The following is a 12,591-nucleotide window of genomic DNA, read 5'->3' on the forward strand; positions in this document are numbered from 1 at the left end:
AGCCGGTTGAGGAAGGCCAACGTCGTAGCGTCCTCACTGGCCTTGTAGATACGCGTGGATGTGTAGGTCAATGAATTCTTGCAGGGCGAGGCGCCTCGCGGTGAGCGCGACCTCCATGTGGACATTCTTCGTGGCGTCGGCGGGCAGTCGCAGAGCCACCAGTGCTTGAAAGAGGTTCCGGCCATGGAGGCCGATTAAGGTGGAAGACAATGAGGAGCCTGGGCGCGCGGGCTGGAGGAGTACGGCGATGTCGTCCGCGAGCTTCTTGAGGACGGTGAACTTGTTGCTGGTGGCAGCGATCATCTGGTCCAACAGAGAGTCGTAGTTGGTGTCGACGGCGGCCATTCACCAGCCGATCTCGAACACCGTCTGGAGACGATTCTCGGCGCCATGCCGCAGGCCGGCATCGTGGACCATCTGGCGCAGCCGCTGGCCGCTCACGCGCATCGCCGCCATGGGTCTGGAGCGAGCTCTTTTGCGCTTAGTGTAGGTTCTTAGGCAAGTGCTTAGGTGCGTACGGTGTGGTAGATGCATTGGAATGGAGGAGGGGCGCTTTTATATGAGGGCAATGAGGGCAAACTGCATTGCATTCACATCGTGCAGCCACTTTTCCCGGACCTCGTCCCATTACTTCCCTCATGCATTAATTGAAGGAGGATGCATTGGCCGTTCAACATATCGGGAACCGCTACTCCCTCCCTCATCTGCATTAAAGGCGTATCAAGAACTGCGCCGCCAGCTGTCAAATCGAATACTCCCTCTGTCTAGGTGAGTATTATAAGTCATCTTATGAAAACCAAATACTAGTAAGACTAGCCACCGTGGGAGTAACTTCAGCAGTAACATCGAGTCCAACTCAGCAAATTTGCTTATGTGGCAGTGAGTTAATGAGGAGAGAGGTAGTTATAATAACTTAGCTAGTTACTGTAACATCACATGTCCCAATGCAATATGAGTCTATAACCTAATAAATGAAGCTTTGCATGTTACCACACTTATGTTACTAAACTAGTAGAAAAGGGGGCATTTGTCCCGGTTCGTAAGGGCCTTTAGTCCTGGTTCATGAACCGGGACTAATGGGTCATTACTAATACCTCCCCCCTTTAGTCCCGGTTCTAACACGAACTAAGACAGATGGTCCTCCACGTGGCCGGTGCGCCGAGCCCAGGCAGGGGGGCCTTTGGTCCCGGTTGGTGGCACCAACCGGGACCAAAAGGCATCCACGTGTTAGCATTCCAGTGAAAGGGGGGGTTGGGGGTTTTGGGGGGTTAATTTAGGTGTTTCATATATTGTGTTGGCTAGCTAACTAATAGAGAGAAGTGTCCTCTCTTATGTTCGTGCTTGGTCGACGCTACGTACTATACATAGAGAGGCCCTCGACACGCTAGCTAGTAAGAAAATGAAGGGAACCATTAAGTACATAAGTTCGTCATGCATACCGAGAGAAGTGATCGATTGACCTCTCCTTCTCCGAGAGATTGGTCGAACAACAAGTTTTCGTATTATCTATCTGACACTACTGGCTACATACATATACAATATGTAAGATCTCTTCATTACAATCCCCTAGCAATTGAAATCAACTTCCACATGGTATTCTCCGGCTTTATTGATGACGTGGTCAAGAAAGAATGCCGCCAATTCCTCTTGAATTGCTTTCATGTGATCTTGTTCTAGGAGTTCCTTCCGCATCTGCCACGTCTAATTTGAAGAAGGGGGTTAATTAATATTTATATATGAATGATACTCAACAGAAATGATGGTGTAATAAAATGAAATTGTGAATATTATTGCTTACGCACTTCATATTGTCTTTTAGAGTAGCCCCGCTTATTTTTCAAAGTCGCGTTGTAGATGAACTCGCACACGTAGTATCCACAAAAATCATTCCCTTGTTCCTGCCACAAGCACTTTACGAGAAATAGAGGTCAATCAAACTGATAATGAAGCATTATAAATGGCATTGATGAATGTAAAGCTATAGAATCAACGGGAGATGTGCGCAACTAGCTAGCCAGTAGTACTTACTTTCGGGTATGTATATCGCAGATCCTTCGGCAGTCCCGGGGCTTCTGCGGTGAACTATTTCCAAACCCTGCAAGACAAAGAAAATAATTATTATTACTTGAGATATCAGGAAATGAACAAAAAGTTGCCGATATGGTGCGATAATGATCGATTGAACTTACTTGTTGAGCAATTTAGTCATGTCCGCATAGGTTTTGGGATCTTTTCGTCTCGAGTCTAAGACGGTTACTAGTCCCCGCTCAAGCTTAATCTCCAGAAGAACATAGTGGAAGCTGCACACGCATGCATAATTCATCATTTACATTACTATAACCTCACTTGAGTAATAAGGGAAACCGAATATGCACACGATAGTAACACTCACTTGAAGTTGTAAGGAAAGAGTATGGTATCTTTGTTTTCATTTTTGTTCAACGATTGTAGCAAGTTGGCCTCGGCCTCTTCAGCGTGCTTTTAACCAGAAATTCATCTATGATATTTGTGTTAATGAACCCAATATCATACATTTCTTGTTTTCTGCACTCGACGATCTTCAATCTGCATAATATATTGAGGATAATTAATTATAAATACATGCAATGAAAGAGCTGAGCTATATATAGAGACTTAATGATAGAAATAGTACTTACAGGCAGTAGCAAAAGACCGTTAATTTACCGAGGGCCTTTTGATTGAAGAACACGAGAACTCCTCAAATGGAACACACAACAGATTAGTTCCAACGAGGTCGTGCTCCTCTTTATTGTTCAGATACAAACAATTCGTCCCCCCAGACTCTCTACAGGTTTTCATGTACCAATTATGGAATCTTTGCATCATCGTTGTTAGAGATTTTTCATCTTTGATGAGAGGCTTCTTGTACTCGTATCTGTGTTCGTCCACCTCCATGAAATCAGGAAGTTGATCGTCAGGCAGGTAATCTAATAGATTGCCATAACCGGCCACCATCCCCGGAGCATTAGCGAGGATGTTGCCGCTAGACACATTGAGCGGGGGGCACGATTGATTTGCTAGTTCGCCGAGCTGGTCAATTTTTTCCGCAGCTGCTCATTCTCTTGACCTTTGATGTCTGACAGTACTTCCCGACTGCTCCGCTTGGAGATATGTCTGTTCAGTAATGCGCTCATAGTTGGTTCTCGGCGGAGACTTTGCCGGTTTCCTCAGGGCATCGAGAGTGCGCTTTGCTTTCACCGGATCTAACTTCTCCTCCAGAGGTGGATGTCTCTTTGCTTTCACCCCTTCAAAGAAGTCCTTCACGTGGGTCCGCACGATCGTTGCGTTTTCCTCCTCGGTCCTCTCGTACGGTAACTTCTCTAGAGGCTTGAGAGGTGGACTGTATCTGTATTGCCTCCCGCCTCTGGCTGTACTGCTAGACGCCGGAGCAGACGGAGAGGCTGCGGTGTCTGTCTTCTTTGGTGCTTGCTTACGAGGCGAAGGAGAAGGACTACGACACGCCGGAGCAGCCGGGGCGGCGGTGGGTCTCTTCCGCCCTTGCTGGCGAGGCGGAGAAGGAGGAGGCTGCTGGCTGCTCGGGCGCGCCGGCGCAGGCGGAGAAGGAGGCGGAGTGCCGCCATGCGCCAGTGAAGGAGGCCCAGTGCCCTTATCATCACTCGTTGAAGGAGGAGGCGGTGGAGGAGGCGGAGTGCCCTGACTCACCGGAGGAGGAGGAGGAGGCTGAGGCATCCAGTTCGGAAGGTTGATGAGCTCCTTCCGCCATAGGCATGGAGTCTTCAGAGCAGAACCCAACCTAGTCTCCCCTTCACCAGTAGGGTGGTCAAGCTGGAGATCCTCAAATGCCTCCGTTATTTCATCCACCATCACCCTAGCATATCCTTCTGGAATCGGCCGGCAGTGATAAGTTGCGCCAGGTTCAGTAGGATAAACAGAGCAAACAACTGCCTTGACCTTCAAATTCATCCATCGCGTCATAATGTGGCAATTTTGAGACTCCGTGATAGCATCCACGGGATAGCTGGCAGTAGCCGTCAAGACATGCTCTGGCTGAAGCAGCTCGATGGAAGCCATGCTGCTTCTCCGCTGAGATGGTGGTGTAGCTTCGGGGAAGCTTCGGCAGGTCGTTTGCTGCGATCTGCTTCTCGTTCCTCTTCTCGTTCCTCTAGCCCCATTACCCTTTCGTGTAGCGCTTGAAGTTGGCCCTGCTCTAGTTTCTTCCTCCTCTCGTAGGTTTTGTAACCCCCTGCGTCCGGAAAACCAACCTTCCATGGAATGGAGCCTGGCGTGCCTCGTGTCCGTCCAGGGTGCTCAGGATTCCCGAGGGCCATTGTGAGCTCGTCCTTCTCCCTGTCTCGAATGAACGTCCCTCGCTGCCCTGCATTGATATTGTGCCGAAGCCTCTTGACTGGTATTTTCAGTTGCTCGTCCGTCCAATGGCACTTCCCTGATACAGGGTCCAAGGTTCCGCCAGCCATGAAGAACCAAGTCCGGCAATGGTCTGGCTAGTTCATTTTCTCTGGTTCGATCCCTTTATCAAGCAGATCATTCTCAGCTTTGGACCACTTAGGCCGGGCTTTGAGGTAGCCACCTGACCCCGTGCGATGGTGAAACTGCTTCTTCGCAGCATTTTTCTTGTTTGTCGCCGACATCTTCATACTCTTTTCCGATGTCTTGTGGGCCACAAATGTGGGCCAGTGATCTTTGATCTTCTCATATTTGCCGATGAATTTTGGTGTCTCTTCTTTGTCGAGAAACTTGTTCAGCTCTTTCCTCCACCTCCTGAATAGGGTTGCCATCTTCTTAAGAGCACAAGACTTGATTAATTGCTCTTTAACTGGCTTCTCCAGATCCTCCTCTGACTATAGGGTGAAATTTGCCTTCAGCTGAGTCCAAAGATCATCTTTCTGCATATCAGTGACCTAAGACACCTCAGGGTCTTCCTCCTTAGGCTTATACCCTTGCTGGATGCTGATCGGGATCTTGTCCCTAACAAGAACCCCGCACTGAGCAGAAAATGCGTTCTTTGTCCGGATGGGTTCAATCGGTTCGCCGTCGGGCACGATTTCTATGATCTCAAACCTTTCATCCGAGCTCAACTTTTTCTTCGGGCCTCGTCTCCTTACCGAAGTTGTGCTCGATCCGGAGGGCTAGAAAAAGGAAGAAAGACGAGAGTTAATTAATATGTGTACATATACCAAAACAATGGATGCATAAATTAACTAGTCAGCACGGGCTTAACTAATATATATATATACCTGGCCGGACTCGGTTCGGTCACCCAGCAGTCAGCACGGTCTCCTTCTTGTACCTCCATTGGGTCATCGGAGCCATCATGAACATAGCCCTCTTCTTGTACCGGCATCAATGGGCCGGAGCCATCATGAACATAGCCCTCTTCTTCACCCAGTCCTTCCTGACTATCAGTGTCGTTGAGAAATGACACAACGACATCACTTCCTTGTGCGATTATGTCCCCCAACATCGCTTCTGTTGCTTCATCTTGGGAGTGCTCCATAGTTTCTGCAAATATTTACAACATGTCAATTATTATTAGTGGCCTCATGTTAGTGGCCTCGACGCTGCTTCTCTAGGGTTTGGGGTGGCCTCGACGGCAACTCTCTTTTAACTTGGTAAATTTGGGTGGCCTCGAGAGAGTTAATTTGTCGGGTAGGGGTGCGGCGGGAGGGGGTAGGAGACCAACATCATTTTCTCTCTAGGGTTTGGGTGTCCTCGAGTGTTTTGGTCGAGCGAGAGGGCCGAGAGTGGTGCTTCCGTGGTATAAGTTATCACGGTCGAGACGGGGTACATATATCGACCGCCCCTCATTTCAAAGTTATCCGGGAGGGGGTTATATCGACAACGACGCGACATACATATACATGGGAAAATAATGTTATAGGGGAGGGGGTATTGGTACCCCCCCTCGTGTTGAAGTTTCTTCTTTCTCCTCTATTCCTTTCTTCTTCTTCTCCTCTTCTTTTTCTTCTTCTCCCTCGAGAAAGGGAAATAATGAAAAGGAAGAAAAGAGGAAGAAGGAAGAAGGAAGAAGAAGAAGAAAAAGAAGGAGAGGAAAAAGGAAAATAAGAAGAGGAAGAAAGGATAAGAAGAGGAGAGGAAGAAGAGGAGAAATAAATAAGAAGAGGAAAAAAGAAGAAAAAGAAGAGGAGAAGAAGAAAGGAATAGAGGAGAAGAAGAAAAAATATAAATTTTCATCTTCCTCTCCTCTTCTTCTACTTTCTTCCTCTTCTTATTTTCCTTTTTCCTCTCCTTTTTCTTCTTCTTCTTCCTTCTTCCTTCTTCCTCTTTTCTTCCTTTTCCTTATTTTCCTTTCTCCTCTACACTAACCTAAAATGCACTAACCTAAAATCAATATCTACTAAATACCTAAATAAAAAATTAATACATATATGAAAAAACAAATATAAACAAAAAAATGCTATGAACATTATATTCATACATACATAGCCACATTCATTCATCATATATATAGCTACCACATACATATATACATTATATATATGAAAAAATGCAATGAACAAAAAAATACACTTATGAAAAAAAATACTATGAACATGTACACATATATACACATACAAACACATATACACATATACACATATATGTACATACAAACACCTGTACGCAGGGTAGGGGCGGCGGCACGCCGGCCGCGCAGGACAGGGGCGACGCGGCGGCCACGCAGGGGCGTGGGACGGGAGGGGCACGGGAGCAGGCTGTGCTCACAGGGGGCGGCGGCGACGGCGAAGGCGAGAAGCCTGACGGCATCAGTGGCGGCGACGACGGCGAAGGCGAGAGGCCTGACGGCATCGATGGCGGCGGCGACGGCAAGGTGGAGCAGGGGCGTCGGGCGGCGACAGCGACGAGGAGGAGTAGGGGCGTCGGGGGAGAAGTGGGGGATTTGGTCGAAACTGCTAAGTGTTGTATATATAGCAAGAGCATTGGTCCCGGTTCATGAAACCAACCGGGACTAATGCACCCCTTTAGTCCCGGTTGGTGCCAACAACCGGGACCAAAGGCCTTTTTTCAGCAGCCCAAAGGGCGGGAAGCGGCGGCCTTTGGTCCCAGTTGGTGGCACCAACCGGGACTAAACGAGGGGCATTGGTCCCGGTTGGTGCCACGAACCGGTACCAATGCCCCCCTTTAGTCCCCGTTGGTGCCACCAACCGGGACCAAAGGCCCCTGTGCTGCCCGCAGCGCGGCAAAAGTTTACTCCCACCTCGCTAGTTGAGAGGGCTCGAGAGTGGTTTATAAGCGCTATTGCGCCCACCCTCTCGAGTTCCTCTCAACTGCAGACTTTCAGGCCTAATCTCACATTATGTTGTTGTGGGCCTATTGGGCCTTCTGTGGCCCTGAATCCTGGCCCAGGTTGGGTTTCTAGTCGTATTCAGGCCGTGGTGGCCCAATAGGTGGCAGTTTTTTTGTTTTTTTCCTGTTTTTTTTGTTTTTTGCATTATTTATTTTCTTTTTTTTTTTTGCTTTATTTTTTAATTCTTTTTTGCTTTTAGTTTTAGAAAAATTATAAACTTTCTGTTAGTGTCATTAGTTTTCAAATTTGAAAACACTTTTTTTGTTTTCTTTCTTGCTTTATTTATTTTATTTTGTTTCTACTTACAACAAAATACTTATTGTTGCTATTTTTATTTTTTTTCCTGTTTTTTTGTTTTGTTTTCTGCATTATTTATTTTCTTTTGTTTTTTGCTCTATTTTTTAATTCTTTTTTGCTTTTAGTTTTAGAAAAATTATAAACTTTCTGTTAGTGCCATTAGTTTTCAAATGAACTCTGAAAAAGTTGAAAGTTGGCATGGTATCATAAATTCACCCACATAGCATGTGCATGTACAAAACGGACAATGGTATCATACTCGTCTGTTACAAAGTAGGCATGGTATCATCATAATAGTTGCGGGAGAAAGTCTTCACTTTTTCTTCGCTTGTGTCATTTTCTTATTGCGCCGCAACCATGGATAATCTTGATCGTTTATCAGGTGGTCACCCTTGACTTTGAAGGGAGGAATTTCATGAAACTTTTCATAATCTTCAGACATGTCTGTCTTGCCCTCCACTCCCACGATGTCCCTTTTTCCTGAAAGAACTATGTGGCGCTTTGGCTCATCATATGATGTATTCGCTTCCTTATCTTTTTTTTTCTCGGTCTGGTAGACATGTCCTTCACATAGATAACCTGTGCCACATCATTGGCTAGGACGAACGGTTCGTCAGTGTACCCAAGATTTTTCAGATCCATTGTTGTCATTCTGTACTGTGGGTCTACCTGTACCCCGCCTCCTGACAGATTGACCCATTTGCACTTAAACAAAGGGACCTTAAAATCATGTCCGTAGTCAAGTTCCCATATGTCCACTATGTAACCATAATATGTGTCCTTTCCCCTCTCGGTTGTTGCATCAAAGCGGACACCGCTGTTTTGGTTGGTGCTCTTTTGATCTTGGTCAATCGTGTAAAATGTATTCCCATTTATCTCGTATACTTTCCAAATTGTAACAGTCGAAGATGGTCCCCTGGACAATAAGTACAGCTCACAAACAGTGTTGTCACCTCTGAGATGTGTTTCCAACCAACTGCTGAAAGTCCTGATGTGTTCACATGTAATCCAGTCGTCGCACTGCTCTAGGTGTTTGGAGCGCAGACTGTTCTTGTTTTCATCGACATACGGGGTCACCAAGGTAGAGTTCTATAGAACTGTGTAGTGTGCTTGAGACCAAGAATATCCGTCCCTGCATATTATTGAGTCCCTTCTAAACATGCCTTTTCCAGTCAGTCTCCCCTCATACCGCGATTTAGGGAGACCTATCTTCTTAAGGCCAGGAATGAAGTCAACACAAAACCCGATGAAATCCTCTGTTCGATGGCCCATGGAGATGCTTCCTTCTGGCCTAGCGCGGTTACGGACATATTTCTTTAGGACTCCCATGAACCTCTCAAATGGGTACATATTGTGTAGAAATACGGGGCCCAGAATGACAATCTCGTCAACTAGATGAAATAGGACGTGCGTCATGATATTGAAGAAGGATGGTGGGAACACCAGCACGAAACTGACAAGACATTGCACCACATCACTCCTTAGCCTTGGTATGATTTCTGGATCGATCACCTTCTGAGAGATTGCATTGAGGAATGCACATAGCTTCACAATGGCTAATCGGACGTTTTTCGGTAGAAGCCCCCTCAATGCAACCGGAAGTAGTTGCGTCATAATCACGTGGCAGTCTTGAGACTTTATGTTCTGAAACTTTTTCTCTGCCATATTTATTATTCCCTTTATATTCGACGAGAAGCCAGTCGGGACCTTCATACTAAGCAGGCATTCAAAGAAGATTTCCTTCTCTTCTTTGGTAAGAGCATAGCTGGCAGGACCTTCATACTGCTTTGGAGGCATGCCATCTTTTTCGTGCAAACGTTGCAGGTCCTCCCATGCCTCAGTTGTATCTTTTGTCTTTCCATACACGCCCAAGAAGCCTAGCAGGTTCACGCAAAGGTACTTCGTCACGTGCATCACGTCAATTGAAGAGCGGACCTCTAGGTCTTTCCAGTAGGGTAGGTCCCAAAATATAGATTTCTTCTTCCACATGGGTGCGTGTCCCTCAGCGTCATTCGGAACAGCTAGTGCGCCGGAACCCTTTCCAAAGATTACGTGTAAATCATTGACCATAGAAAGTACGTGATCACCGGTACGCATGGCGGGCTTCTTCCGGTGATCTGCCTCGCGTTTGAAATGGTTGGTCGGAAAAAATCGACGATGGCCCAGGTACACATTCTTCCTGCAGCTTCCCAGGTGTATACTATCGGTGTCAAGTAAACAGTGCGTGCATGCGTGGTATCCCTTGTTTGCCTGTCCTGAAAGGTTACTGAGAGCGGGCAAATCATTGATGGTCACGAACAGAAACACCTTTAGGTCAAATTCCTCCTGTTTGTGCTCATCCCACGTACGTACACCGTTTCCATTCCACAACTATAAAAGTTCTTCAACTAATGGCCTTAGGTACACATCAATGTCGTTGCTAGGTTGCTTAGGGCCTTGGATGAGAACTGGCATCAGAATGAACTTCTGCTTCATGCACATCCAAGGAGGAAGGTTATACATACATAGAGTCATGGGCCAGGTGCTCTGATTGCTGCTTTGCTCCCCGAAAGGATCAATGCCATCCACTCTTAAAGCAAACCATACGTTCCTTGGGTCACTTGCAAACTCATCCCAGTACTTTCTCTCGATTTTTCTCCACTGTGACCCGTCAACGGTTGCTCTCAACTTCCCATCTTTCTTACGGTCCTCACTGTGCCATCGCATCAACTTGGCATGCTCTCCGTTTCTGAACAAACGTTTCAACCGTGGTATTATAGGAGCATACCACATCACCTTCGCAGGAACCCTCTTCCTGGGGGGCTCGCCGTCAACATCACCAGGGTCATCTCGTCTGATCTTATACCGTAATGCACCACATATCGGGCATGCGTTCAGATCCTTGTATGCACCGCGGTAGAGGATGCAGTCATTAGGGCATGCATGTATCTTCTCCACCTCCAATCCTAGAGGGCATACAACCTTCTTTGTTGCGTATGTACTGTCGGGCAATTCGTTATCTTTGGAAGCTTCTTCTTCAATATTTTCAGTAGCTTCTAAAATCCTTTGTCAGGCACAGCATTCTCTGCCTTCCACTGCAGCAATTCCAGTACGGTACCGAGCTTTCTGTTGCCATCTTCGCAATTGGGGTACAACCCTTTTTGTGATCCTCTAACATGCGATCGAACTTCAGCTTCTCCTTTTGACTTTTGCATTGCGTCCTTGCATCGACAATGACCCAGCGGAGATCATCATCATCGGGCACATCGTCTAGTTCCTCTTGATCTTCAGTAGCTTCGCCCGTTGCAGCATCATCGTGCACATTGTCTGGTTCCTCTTGATCTTTAGTAGCATCACCGTATTCAGGGGGCACATAGTTGTCATCGTACTCTTCTTCTTCGCCCTCTTCCATCATAACCCCTATTTCTCCGTGCCTCGTCCAAACATTAGAGTGTGGCATGAAACCCTTGTAAAGCAGGTGGGCGTGAAGGATTTTCCTGTCCGAGTAAGACTTCGTATTCCCACATATAGGGCATGGACAACACATAAGACCATTCTGCTTGTTTGCCTCAGCCACTTCGAGAAAATCATGCACGCCCTTAATGTACTCGGAGGTGTATCTTGAACCGTACATCCATTGCCGGTTCTGTTGGAAATATGCCCTAGAGACAATAAATTAGTTATTATTATTATATTTCCTTGTTCATGATAATCGTTTATTATCCATGCTATAATTGTATTGATAGGAAACTCAGATACATGTGTGGATACATAGACAACACCATGTCCCTAGTAAGCCTCTAGTTGACTAGCTCACTGATCAATAGATGGTTACGGTTTCCTGACCATGGACATTGGATGTCGTTGATAACGGGATAACATCATTAAGAGAATGATGTGATGGACAAGACCCAATACTAAGCCTAGCACAAAGATCGTGTAGTTCATATGCTAAAGCTTTTCTAATGTCAAGTATCATTTCCTTAGACCATGATATTGTGCAACTCCCGGATTCCGTAGGAATGCTTTGGGTGTACCAAACGTCACAACATAACTGGCTAGCTATAAAGGTGCACTACGGGTATCTCTGACAGTGTCTGTTGGGTTGGCACGAATCGAGACTTGGATTTGTCACTCCGTGTGACGGAGAGGTATCTCTGGGCCCACTCGGTAGGACATCATCATAATGTGCACAATGTGACCAAGGGGTTGATCACGGGATGATGTGATACAGAACAAGTAAAGAGACTTGCCAGTAACGAGATTGAACAAGGTATCGGGATATCGACGATCGAATCTCGGGCAAGTACTATACCGCTAGACAAAGGGAGTTGAATACTGGATTGATTGAATCCTCGACATCGTGGTTCATCCGATGAGATCATCATGGAACATGTGGGAGCCAACATGGGTATCCCGATCCCGCTATTGGTTATCGGCCGGAGAGTTGTCTCGGTCATGTCTGCATGGTTCCCAAACCCGTAGGTCTACACACTTAAGGTTCGGTGACGCTAGGGTTGTAGAGATATTAGTATGCGGTAACCCGAAAGTTGTTCGAAGTCCCGGATGAGATCCCGGACGTCACGAGGAGGTTCGGAATGGCCCGGAGGTAAAGATTTATATATAGGAAGTCCAGTTTTGGCCACCTGGAAAGTTTTGGGGGTCATCGGTATTGTACCAGGACCACCGGAAGGGTCCCGGGGGTCCACCGGGTGGGTCCACCTATCCCGAAGGGCCCCATGGGCTGAAGGGGCATGGGAACCAGCCCCTGGTGGGCTGGTGCGGCCCCCCTTGGGCCTCCCATGTGCCTAGGGTTAGAAACCCTGAGGGGTGGGGGCGCCTCCACTTGGCTTGGGGGCCAAGCCACCCCTAGGGCAGCCGCCCCCCTTCCTAGATGGGATCTACAAGGGGACCGGCACCCCCCTAGGCCCCTGTATATAGTGGAGGGGAGGGAGGGAAGCCGCACCTGAGTCCCTGGCGCCTCCCTCCCTCCCGTGACACTTCTT

General features: G+C 47.2%; 1 pseudogene; it reads right to left on the bottom strand.

Moving 5' to 3' along the window:
• Nucleotides 1-2,501: 2,501 nt before the first annotated feature.
• On the bottom strand, nt 2,502-5,497 carry LOC123039984 (uncharacterized; annotated as a pseudogene).
• Between the last annotated feature and the right edge of the window lie 7,094 nt (nt 5,498-12,591).

Source organism: Triticum aestivum, chromosome 2B, assembly GCF_018294505.1.
Source record: "Triticum aestivum cultivar Chinese Spring chromosome 2B, IWGSC CS RefSeq v2.1, whole genome shotgun sequence".
NCBI lineage: Eukaryota > Viridiplantae > Streptophyta > Magnoliopsida > Poales > Poaceae > Triticum > Triticum aestivum.